Here is a 13,278-nt window from a genome sequence, read left to right on the forward strand (position 1 = left end):
TCCACGTCGGCAGGCTTGAAGATGGTTTTGACATAAATATATGTTACGGCTAGGGAGTCATCCGACAATGTGCGTTTAAGGAAGTTAGCGTTAAAAAATATGTGATCCAAGTGTAACCCTAGCAACCGTGCAGGCAGTAGCGGCGCTAAGAATTACGCCCTCTCCCCAATAATTAAAAATGGGCCCCTCGTTTTCTGATAAGGAAATTTATAAGTTTATTTCGTAGCACAAGATTGTATATTATTACAATGAGCAGCATCGATGATGATAACAATAATAAGTTAAACAATTTAGTTTTTAAATTCGAAGGAATGAAAACAATAGACATATGATACGAACTCACACAAAAGAAAGACATATTCCAGTTATAGTAACCAAAACACTCTAACCGTCACAATATCAAGAAATAATCTCATTCCTAGGACCAAATAATTTACAACTCAACCGTCCTTCTTACCTACACTGACTGCCGAGAGTTATAAACAGGCTCGAAACTTCAGTGTTCAAAGTTAAGATCAGGAGGATGTTTGTGTTGTCGCATCTTCACTGACTACTGGGTTCTCAGAACTGGCTAATTACTGCAAAAGTCTTGTTGATTGTTGTGAGTGGCAGCAAGGCATGTTTATTTTTGTAACCGCTTGGGAAACCCACTTCCTTCAGAAAAATAACTACCGTAATCCTATTGGCAAAAGAAGCTCTGCACTACGACGGCCTCAGTTTGGAATAACTCCCTGTAATGCAAATAATACTGTGCTGTGTTTTGTAGCTGTAAAATACACTTCAGCTACTGAATTAAGAAACAGTCATGGGCCCCTCACAAGCCATGGGCTCCCGCCCCACGGGGTCTGCGGGGTCCTTAATGCCGCCACTGCGTGCAGGTTGTGACATAAGACTGTACTTTAATTAAGGTCACGTATGCTACCCCCTCAATCCTAGCCATTTCACATGTTTTCGTCGTCGAAATCATGCGATGTTAGCGTAACGTAAGCACCATTAACAAAAAATAACATAATATTAAGGGACATTACTACGTACATTCCATGTCGTAATACTCACTCCTAGACAGAAGGTTACATTTGGTCCGATTATTCGATGTATCTAAATAAGAAAGGCTAACTTTATTAAATATTGACATTTATTAATATAAGTAAGCTAGCAGTCTTATTAGAGCCGGCCCCGTGGTGTAGGGGTAGTGTGCCTGCCTCTTACCCGGAGGCCTCGGGTTCGATTCCCGGCCAGGTCAGGGATTTTTACCTGGACCTGAGGGCTGGTTCGAGGTCCACTCTTTTGCCAATAGGATTACGGTAGTTATTTTTCTGAAGGAAGTGGGTTTCCCAAGCGGTTACAAAAATAAACATGCCTTGCTGCCACTCACAACAATCAACAAGAATTGAGGAGCTATCTGACGGTGAGATAGCGGCCCCGGTCAAGAAACCAAGAATAACGGCCGAGAGGATTCGTCGTGCTGACCACACGACACCTCGTAATCTGCAGGTCTTCGGGCTGAGCAGCGGTCGCTTGGTAGGCCAAGTCCCTTCAAGGGCTGTAGTGCGATGGGGTTTGGGTTTTAGCAGTCTTATTAATAGCTAATACCGGTATGTCAGTTAACGCCCTTAATAGTGGTGAGAGCCATACTAATTCAATCAATCAATCAATCAATCAATCAATCAATCAATCAATCAATCAATCAATCAATCAATCAATCAATCACTACTGATCTTCATTTAGGCCAGTCGCAGGTGGCACTGATTCCCTATCTGTTGCTTTCCTAGCCTTTTCTTAAATGATTGCCAAAAATTTGGAAATTTATTGAACATCACCCTTGGTAAATTATTCCAATCCCTAACTCCCCTTCCTATAAATGAATATTTGCACCAATTTGTCCTCTCGAATTCCAATTCTATCTTCATATCTTGATCTCTTCTACTTTTAAAAACACCGCTCAAACTTATTCGTCTACTAATGTCATTCCACGGCATCTCTACACTGACAGCTCGCAACATACCACTTAGTCGAGCAGCTCGTCTCCTTTCTCTCAAGTCTTCCCTGCCCAAACTTAGCAACATTTTTGTAACGCTACTCTTTTGTCGGAAATCACCCAGAGCAAATCCAGCTGCTTTTCTTCGGTTTTTTCCCCCTTTCTTGAATCAAGTAATCCTGGTGAGGGTCCCATACACTGAACCATACTGCAGTTGGGGTCTTACCAGAGACTTACATGCCCTTTCCCTTACATCTTTATTACAACACCTGTGACGGTATTTAATGTACCAAACCTCCTCAGAAAACCTTTTGGACCTTAGAAATTTGTATCAACGAACTTTGACAATGAACATTGCCGTATCTCACTTGGAGTGAAATACCTTGCCTTTCTCGTGTGATATTTGGCTTTTTCCTTCAACTTGACCGGCGCAGTGCTGCGCTCTTTGTTTAGCCTTTTGAACTCTCGATACCGCTTTAGGCAAACTGCGCACGCGTTGCGAGCTGCCTGGCGAAACAACTACGCTTGGCGAGCAGACGCCTTCACTTAGAGACCGGCAGCCATCATGAAGAGGTATTTGTGTCTGTTCAGCGCGATGGCGTGGCTGTGGGGAATTGACCCCGGATAAGACTGATTTACTACGGGCATTGTAGCCCTTTAACTTTGGTGGAGTTGTTCTTTCTTTACATTTATAAATCCACGCTGGTTTACCTGCAATTTTCTTCTCATTTCTGCGGTTTTGACGATGGGAAAGTCGCTCCTGGTATCCTGCAAACTGTAAGTTATCTGTTCTTTCTTTAAAAATCATGAAGAGAGTGTTTTGAAGAAGAAGAAGAAGAAGAAGAAAAAATAGGATGCGTGGCTCAGTGGAACTCTAAATTGAACCTCCGATACATCGCGTCTCAACATAATAATAGTAACTTTGGTGTTGAAATGAGTGTTTGTTCGGCTAATAACTTCTACTGTATGACCAAAACTTCATCTAGGCTTCTAGAAAATGCGCTTTATCGACGTTTTTATAAAATTTAACTTCATTTTAAAATATGAAAAAATTGTTCGGGAACGATTTAACTGTTAAACAATGTGTTTTGTTTTTTTATCAGGTCGGCTTATTTCCTATGGCATTTCTTATTTTGAACGGGCCTGTTTCGTTACGCCCTTGCCGAATATGTTGTTGTTGTTGCCATAGCGATGTTGATTGATGACATTGTTGAAAAAGGCTTGTAATTGCTTGTGTCCGGGTGTTGTGTGTTTTTGGTACTTCGTGCCTGTGAATTTTTAATGGGATTTTGGTTTTTCGGTTTTCCCCTTGCACTTATTATTTACTTTTGGCCCACCCTATTGATTTGGTGTGCGTTTTGGGCTGTTCGTGTTCTTACGTGGAAAATTATTTTACGACCTTGCGATAACTAACTTAGACGAATTTGGAGTCAAGCCACGTAACGACTCATAGTACCTGAAAGGAAAGTACTTTCCCGAAACTGACAAGTTGTAACTAGCGCTAATTAGTAGCAAGTTTCTTTTTCATTTTTAGTATTTAATCATAAGTGGCCGGTCACGTGTTCGAGTGTAACCTTGGTTGAAACTGGTTAATTAATTTCTTGGAGGACAACTCACTTTAAATTTACTAATTTCCCTTTGGTTAACCTAACTAATTGAATTAGTCCTTTTTAACTCATTGGTTCTTTTGGGTTAACTTAATTAACTGAATTAGTTCATCATCATCATCATCTGTTTACCCTCCAGGTTCGGTTTTTCCCTCGGACTGAGCGAGGGATCACACCTCTACCGCCTCAAGGGCAGTGTCCTGGAGCTTCAGATACAACTGGGGAGTATGACCAGTACCTCGCCCGGGCGGCCTCACTTGCTATGCTGAACAGGGGCCTTGTGGAGGGATGGGAAGATTGGAAGGGATAGGCAAGGAAGAGGGAAGGAAGCGGCCGTGGCCTTAAGTTAGGTACCATCCCGGCATTCGCCTGGAGGAGAAGTGGGAAACCACGGAAAACCACTTCCAGGATGGCTGAGGTGGGAATCGAACCCACCTCTACTCAGTTGACCTCCCGAGGCTGAGTGGACCTCGTTCCAGCCCTCGTACCACTTTTCAAATTTCGTGGCAGAGCCGGGAATCGAACCCGGGCCTCCGGGGGTGGCAGCTAATCACGCTAACCACTACACCACAGAGGCGGACACTGAATTAGTTAATTATTAATTTTGGTTTTCCTCTCAGTTAACCTACTTAATTGAACATTTATTTACTTTGTGCCTTTGAGTCTCCTTAGTTATCATAACTACTTAGTATTATTTTATTTCCTCCCTTGGTTGTTACAGTTAATTTATCTTTATGAATAAAGTTACCTCGTGTTTAAAGAATGGTGTTGATTTTCATTTAGTGAATCGATAGAGCACTGTCACTGTTTACTTTAAATTTTGTCCACGGCCTAAAGCTACTCTTCCAATTTCTTTAAAAGTAAGTGTGTGTTTCTTCTCCGATTGCTGTTCATTGTGATGTGTAGCTGATGTTGACATTTTCCTGTATCTTTTCACTTCTTGGTTTTCGCTTATTTCCCCTCCTGGGGGCGAATACACAATCAACCGTATCACCCTTTTGGTGTGTTATGTTATAAACCCATCGTCCTAAGGGTGTTTTGTGGTTGAACTGAGAATGGCGTCAGTTTGACCCCTAAACACCCTCATAACCATGTGCAGAGATCTGTAACCTTTGTTTACAATCTCATTTATGTGATTACTCCATTGAAGATCTTTCCTTATAGTCAACACCTAGATATTTGCAATGATCTCCATAAGAATCTTTCACCCCATCAACGCAGTAATTAAAACTGAGAGGACTTTTCCTACTTGTGAAACACGCAACCTAACTTTAACCCCGTTTATCGTCATACCATTGCCTACTGTCCATCTCACGACATTATCGAGGTCATTTTGCAGTTGCTCACAATCTTGTAACTTATATATTAGTCTATACAGAATAACATTATCCGCAAAAAGCTTAATCTCTGATTCCACTTTTTTACTCATATGATTAATATATTATATAAGAAACAATAAATGTCCAATAATACTGCCTTGAGGAATTTCCCTCTTAATTATTACAGCGTCAGGTAAAGCTTCGCCTACTCTAATTCTCCGAGATCTAATTTCTAGAAATATAGCAACCCATTCAGTCATTATTTTGTCTAGTCCGATTGCACTAATTTTCGTCAGTAGTTTCCCATGATCTACCTTATCAAATGCCTTAGATAGGTCAATCGCGATACAGTCCATTTGGCCTCCTGAATCCAAGATATCTGCTGTATCGTGTTGGAATCTTACAAGTTGAGCTTCAGTGCAATAACCTTTCCTATACCAGAACTGCCCTTTATCGAATCAGTTATTAATTTTGCAAACATGTCTAATATAATCAGAAAGAATACTTTCCCAAAGCTTACATGCAATGCACGTCAAAGTGAATGGCCTGTGATGTTCATCTTTATGTATATCACGCTTTCCTATATACATAGGAGCTATTACAGCAACTATCCATTCATTTTGTATAGCTCCTTCATGCAAACAATACTCAAATTCGTATTTCAGATATTCCCACAGCTTGTCGGTAAAAAACGTTAATTTAGTGTACGTAGAATGTTAAAACATGTGGAGGTATTCTAGGTGATCTCCGATATAGCAAAACTTCTCTCCGGAGCGAGTGATGGTGGTAGTTTTTATTTTAGGAGAAGGTACAGCTAGGCAACCATCTTCTCTGAACAAATTAAGTGGAAACAAAAACGAAAATAAGTATGCTTAGACTCCTAAGCGTATGATCATAGTTCTCTCTGACGACAGTGCAGAAATGTTATAGTCATATTAAGGAACAAAACAAATTTACAGAACATTTTAATGAAGTCTTCACATACATCTAGAGACAAGAATTACAATTACACTGCAAACGATTCCAAAGGATCAGAACACTCACAATAATACCGTATATAAATACTCTCGACAAGAGTTTCCTTTAACCTTTCTGTTTGGTTCCTGAGGGAGATGTTCCTCGTAATGCTTTTGTTGCAATGGAAGATTTCTCCATCTTTTTCGATAGCCTCCGCTCACCACTTGTATGGTCCATAGTCGGAGAAACGGAGCGTATAGCTTTCTTCGGCACTGCACTAGGATGATCCTGGATCTTTTTGAAAGGTTTATGTTCACCATTGTTGCGTTCTACAGCCACAGAGGTGGAACCCAAAGGCTTTTTCGATGATGGGCTAGAATGACCGTGAGTATGTTTGTAACATTTCTGCTCACCGCTGGTGCGTTCAACAATCGCAGAAATGAAGCCCACAGTCTTCTTCGATGATAAACCTGGATGATCTTGAACCTTTTTCAAAGATTTCTGCTCACCACTAGTGCGTTCCACAGCCGCAGAAATGGAGCCCGAAGTTTTCCTCAGTGCAGCACTGGATGGATCATGGACTTGTTTCACAGATTTCTGTTCACCACTGGTGCGATCTACAGTCGCAGAAACAGAGCCCGAAGTCCTCTTCGGTGTCGTACTGGATGGATCATGGACTTGTTTCACACATTTCTGCTCACAACTAGTAAGTTCCACAGCCGCAGAAATGGAGCCCAAAGTATTCTTCAGTGCTGCATTGGACAGATCGTGGACTACATCCACAGATATTGGTTCACCACTGGTGCGTTCGTTAATCGTGGATATGGAATCCTCGCTCTTCTCCGGTGCTACGCTGGATGAATTCCGGACTTCTTTTACTGATATCTCTTCACTACTGGTGCGTCCCATAGTTGTACAAATGGTATCCTCGATCTTCTTCGGTTCTGCACTGCAAAGCTCATCGATATTTTTAATTGATTTCTTCTCGCCACTGGAGTACTCCACAGATTCAGGAATGGAATCCATAGACTTTTTTGACTTCGCTTCATGAAGTATAACTTTCTTTAACGGTTTCTCATCTCCATTTGAGTGCTCCACACTCGGGGGGAAGCAGCACAATGATTTTTTCGGAGGAAGGGGAGGTTTTGCGGCAATTTTTCTCTCTTCCGAGTCATCGACGACTCCTTGAGATTTTGAACGTTTTTCAGGCGGGAAAGCTGGCATTCCTTCAATAAGTGAACTTCCTGAAACAAAGCTATCAGACTTCTTAGATAATTTTTTTCTGAGATGTAAGTCATCAGGCAGTGAAGAAGACGAATTTTCCGGAGTTCTAATACCACCAATGTCTGACAAACAGTAAGGCATATTAGATTGAGCTGATACATTATATGTACCCTCGATAATTCCTGCAGAGGTCTTCGCCGGAAAGCTTTCCCTTCCATGAAGTAATTTAAGCGAACTTTGGCTGTTGAGCCATTTTCTACTCAGCGTGTTTACTTGAATGCCTACATCAACTGTATCAACTTTCAGCCTATTGATTTCTGCTATGCTTAATTTTTTCAGAAAACGTTCACTGATGACATTTGCTTTAATTTTGGAATCTATTTTTGTTACATCACGGTCCGATCGTCTTCTTAATCTTTCATTACTGTTGTCAACTTTCGTTCCTTTTTCTTGTTCTTCTGGTTCTTCCGGTTTTTCTGGTTCTATTTTTTTATATTCCGCTCGGTCTGAGTCCCAAACTCGTGAGTCTTTATTTTTTTTCGCTTCTAGAACTTCTGCGGAAGAGAGCCTAAGAAAGCACACAGCCTTTGTTGCGAGGTCTGCATCAGGATCAACTTTCTCCTCCTTTCTGCGAGCCGCAAGTGACTCTATCATATCGATATCAAAATCCAATTGACACATCATGTTATCCAAAGACCGAGAAAGTTTTAATTTTCCCCGGGATGGAGCGCTTTTTAAGGTCAGTTCGTCGTCGTCGGAAAGACTTATATGTGGTTCAGGAAAAATCGACAACCAGCTACTTTTGCCTTCGTAGTCATCTGGTAGAGATCTTGCCTTGCGCCGCCTGGCAGCTATTTCTAGTTCGAGGTGACTGTCAGAAGGACTAGGATGTCCTATGCAACCTTTGCACTCGTACAGTTCCCAGTATAATTTCAGGACACTTCTCCATAAGTAAAAGGATATAGCTTCGAAAAAAAGTAAAATTAACACATTAACAAGAGATAAATTATGTTTAACTTACAGGCATGTGCAAAGTATTAGAATAATTTATCGATTTTGTGTTTTCATTTATATTTAGTACAAACATATCTACATATGTATTCGATATATCTTCGGTTCGGGTAGTAGGCTACAGTAAAATCCCTTTGGAACATTTTGGGAAAATTGACTTTCCTCTCTAAATATTTGTGACATTTTATCAATTAAGTACGGCTCCTTGGCTGAATAGCCAGAGTACTGGACTTAGGTGTTTGGAGTTCTGGGTTCGATTCCAGGACAGACTGGACATTTTAACCGCGTTTGGTTAGTTCATTTAGTTTGTGATCGCCTCATACACATCTTCATTTACACACAACGCATCACACTAAATATTTTTGTCTCTTCATTGCTTAAAATTAAAAGAATGGTCTTTCTGTATCGGTCGTGTCCACAGTAACAAGGAAATGTGCTTTTTTAATTTTCCACCATGTCTGTCTGTCTGTCTGTCTGTCTGTCTGTCTGTCTGTCTGTCTGTCTGTCTGTCTGTCTGTCTGTCTGTCTGTCTGTCTGTCTGTCTGTATGTATGTATGTATGTTTGTACGCTCATCATAAGAAAATGGCTGAAGAGAATTTAATGAAAATCGGCATGTAAAGTCGGGAATGATGCAATACAATCTATACTGTAAATAATTTTATTCACGCTGTGTGAAATGGTAATTTAGGGGAATTCCTAAAATTTACTTCACAAATACGTTATTAGTGGTTCTATCGATAAATATTCCATAACGTAAGTTATGTTGATTTTAATTTCCGATCATTTTTGTCTTCTTATATATATTTTACCGTACCGACTAGAGATATTCATGAATTTGTATATTTGTTGATAAGTCCATATCAACGCCAAACCACGCGAAATTGGGCGAACAGCATTTGATGAAAATCGTTATGTAAAGTCAGGTAATAAGGCCATAAATTATTTTATTCACGCAAGATGAAATGTTAGTTTAGGGGAAGAGACCTAAAATTTAATTATTAAATACCTATGTTATCGGTCCCATCAAAAAGTCCCACATAACAAAAGTTATAGAGAATGCAGCTTCCGATTATTTATGTTTTATACAATTTTACCGTAGCGACTATGATACTATAAGTCATGAATTTAGACTTTGGTCGCTTAGTCCATATCAACACCGAGCACTGATAACACGAAAATATGGTTCAGTCGTGTTGACTGATGATAATTTCTGCCATGATTGTCTTAAGGGGTAAAACCGCGTGATCAGCGGTCGACGTCGACAAGAAAAATCGTGAAGATAATTAGAAAAAATGAGAAAAACTGTAAATAAAGGATCGCTTGAAGAATAATACAGGAGGGAGTCATGAAAGAAAAGGACTCCCTTTACATTAGATGCTCTAATATCACAGAGTCGGAAGAAAACTAAATGTGAAGGCCTACAATATAGAAAGCTCATGAAACTGATAAATAATAACATGACATTGACCATTGTTTATTGTGATGCAATCTGTCCACCACCGTCTGTACCCTCCTATACTGCCAGCTGCTCTATGCGAGGCATTTTACGAATAGGCCGAGTCAAAAATCCTCCGCTAGATGGCAGGCATAGACACCCGAAGTTCTTAACGCATAATTGTGACGACAGCCTACAAAACACTATGCAGCTCGTAATTACATTAATAATATTACCTGTAAGAAGCCTTATTTGGTTCCAAGATAGACTGAAAGCTTTCAGCACGGTCTACCATTATGACCCAGTCGCCGGCATAGGTCAAACTGCTTAGTACATTTTCACCTAACTGAATTCATCCCTGCCACTTCACACCTTTCGTGTAAACTACGAACAACTAAGATGAAAGAGTTCAGCCTTGTCTAATCCTTGTAAGAAGAGTACCTTCAGCCAAGAAATCATTCTACCATTATTTCTCACTGCAGCCCAATTGTCAACATAAGAGCCTTTGATAGCTTTTAATAATCTAACCTTAATCTCATAGCCCCCTGTACTCGGCCATATACCTTCTCTAGATCTACGAAACATAACTGTCTATTCCTCCTGTAGTATTTTTCAGTTACCTGGCTCATAGTGAAAATCTCATCCTGACAGCCCCTCTGTGATCTGGAACTACATTGGTTTTCATCCAACTTAGGCTGCCTTCACACGTACCACTTTGCAGCCACACGACAACCACACCACTGTGGGCGGCCTCAAGCTCTTATGGAAACGCAGTATTGCTTTCACACGTACCACACACTGCAGTCAAGTTCAACCACTGTCGCAGTCTGTGGACGATATCACCCACAAAAATGTCGCTGACAGTGGTCGAACACTGTACACACGTGCGACCCGCCAACCACACGCCAGTAACAGCGCTGTAACTCAGCGCACACCTGTGATTGGGATTGCGAGACGTTCTTCTGGCGATATACTTTCCCTCATAGGTGTAATTTGTAAATTGTCTTTTAATTGGAGTAACAAGTAATCGAATGTATCTTTAGTCATTCTAAAATAATTAAAAAACTTGTCATCGTACATTCTCAAAGAATGATACAGTAAGTGAAACTGACTTTCTCTCCTCTTTTCTATAATAGGGCGAATCCAATAAATACTATTTTGTCTTCGTCGACGTAGCAAAAGCCACAGCAATGCTTCCTCTTCGAAATCCATTTCGGTACTGTGTACTTTTTACGGGTGTAAATCGTTGGAAAGATTGTGGCCGATGCGAACTTCAAACAACCACAACGAACCGCTTAATTGTGGTTGATAGTGGTCGATTGTAGCCACAGCTGAACTACTCAAGAACCACCGTTTTGTGGTTGAGAAGTGGTACGTGTGAAGGCAGCCGTACTCTCAACCACATATCGCATCATCCTTTCCAAAATGCCAATGAATGCCTTCCCGGTATATTGATCAATGGAATAGCCTGCTCGATAGATGTTGCAAGCCTTCCTGTTCCCCTGCTTGTAGATAGGTGCAATTACTGCTTTCTTCCAATCAGAAGGTACCTTACGGTAACAACATTCCACGCCCATTACTCTTATTACTCTATGAAGCCATTTCATCCCTGCCTTCCCAGTATATTTCAGCATTTCAAGTGCAATGTCATCTATTCCTCCTGATTTATGACAATGGAGTTTATTTACCATCCTTCCCACTTCCTTAAGCGTAATTTCACCAACATCACTGTCCTCCTTCCCACGAGCTCAGTTGTTCCCGACGTCGCCAGAAAGATTTCCTTTTACGTTGAGAAGATTTTCAAGATATTCCTTCCACCTGTCCAGTGATTCTCTGGAGTCTATATAAGTTCAATGCTAAAACTATTTCTCTGTTCTTTAGCTATGTTAGTCATAAACAAATATTAATTCCGTGTGGCTATTGGCAGCCTGTTGCAGTCCTTGTAAAACAGATTCTCCGAAAAGAGGTGAGCGGCATCTGCCATGTATCAGAAATTTGCGTGCTTTTGTGTGAGTTGATGCAAGGATGTTGGGGAGAGCACAAACACCCAGACCTCGAGCTAAGGGAATTAACCATTTAAGATTACAATCCCCGACTCTACCTGGAATCGAACCCAGGGCCCATTGAACCTAAGGCCATGATGCTAATCATTCAGCAAAGAGCTGGACATAAATACGATAAGCAATGTATGAATATACACTGACTGACAAAGCAAATGCAACACCAAGAAGGAGTGGTCAGAACTTTATGCCAATTGCAGGGTAGACTGACGTCACTGAGGTATGCTCATGATGTGAAATGCGCCGCTGTGCTGCGCACGTAGCGAACGATAAATGGGACACGGCGTTGGCGAATGGCCCACTTCGTACCGTGATTTCTCAGCCGACAGTCATTGTAGAACGTGTTGTCGTGTGCCACAGGACACGTGTATAGTTAAGAATGCCAGGCCGCCGTCAACGGAGGCATTTCCAGCAGACAGACGACTTTACGAGGGGTATGGTGATCGGGCTGAGAAGGGCAGGTTGGTCGCTTCGTCAAATCGCAGCCGATACCCATAGGGATGTGTCCACGGTGCAGCTCCTGTGGCGAAGATGGTTGGCGCAGGGACATGTGGCACGTGCGAGGGGTCCAGGCGCAGCCCGAGTGACGTCAGCACGCGAGGATCGGCGCATCCGCCGCCAAGCGGTGGCAGCCCCGCACGCCACGTCAACCGCCATTCTTCAGCATGTGCAAGACACCCTGGCTGTTCCAATATCGACCAGAACAATTTCCCGTCGATTGGTTGCAGGAGGCCTGCACTCCCGGCGTCCGCTCAGAAGACTACCATTGACTCCACAGCATAGACGTGCACGCCTGGCATGGTGCCGGGCTAGAGCGACTTGGATGAGGGAATGGCGGAACGTCGTGTTCTCCGATGAGTCACGCTTCTGTTCTGTCAGTGATAGTCACCGCAGACGAGTGTGGCGTCGGCGTGGAGAAAGGTCAAACCCGGCAGTAACTGTGGAGCGCCCTACCGCTAGACAACGCGGCATCATGGTTTGGGGCGCTATTGCGTATGATTCCACGTCACCTCTAGTGCGTATTCAAGGCACGTTAAATGCCCACCGCTACGTGCAGCATGTGCTGCGGCCGGTGGCACTCCCGTACCTTCAGGGGCTGCCCAATGCTCTGTTTCAGCAGGATAATGCCCGCCCACACACTGCTCGCATCTCCCAACAGGCTCTACGAGGTGTACAGATGCTTCCGTGGCCAGCGTACTCTCCGGATCTCTCACCAATCGAACACGTGTGGGATCTCATTGGACGTCGTTTGCAAACTCTGCCCCAGCCTCGTACGGACGACGAACTGTGGCAAATGGTTGACAGAGAATGGAGAACCATCCCTCAGGACACCATCCGCACTCTTATTGACTCTGTACCTCGACGTGTTTCTGCGTGCATCGCCGCTCGCGGTGGTCCTACATCCTACTGAGTCGATGCCGTGCGCATTGTGTAACCTGCATATCGGTTTGAAATAAACATCAATTATTCGTCCGTGCCGTCTTTGTTTTTTCCCCAACTTTCATCCCTTTCGAACCACTCCTTCTTGGTGTTGCATTTGCTCTGTCAGTCAGTGTAGAAAAATATTTCACTGTAGTCCCACCGTATTATCGGATCGTAATAAATGTGGAATCCTCAGCCTAAAGGCTGGTTGATCCACAATAGGTCAACCATTAACTGTCATAGATAGACTAAGGCAACACTGAA

This window comes from Anabrus simplex, chromosome 6, assembly GCF_040414725.1.
Source record: "Anabrus simplex isolate iqAnaSimp1 chromosome 6, ASM4041472v1, whole genome shotgun sequence".
Lineage (NCBI taxonomy): Eukaryota > Metazoa > Arthropoda > Insecta > Orthoptera > Tettigoniidae > Anabrus > Anabrus simplex.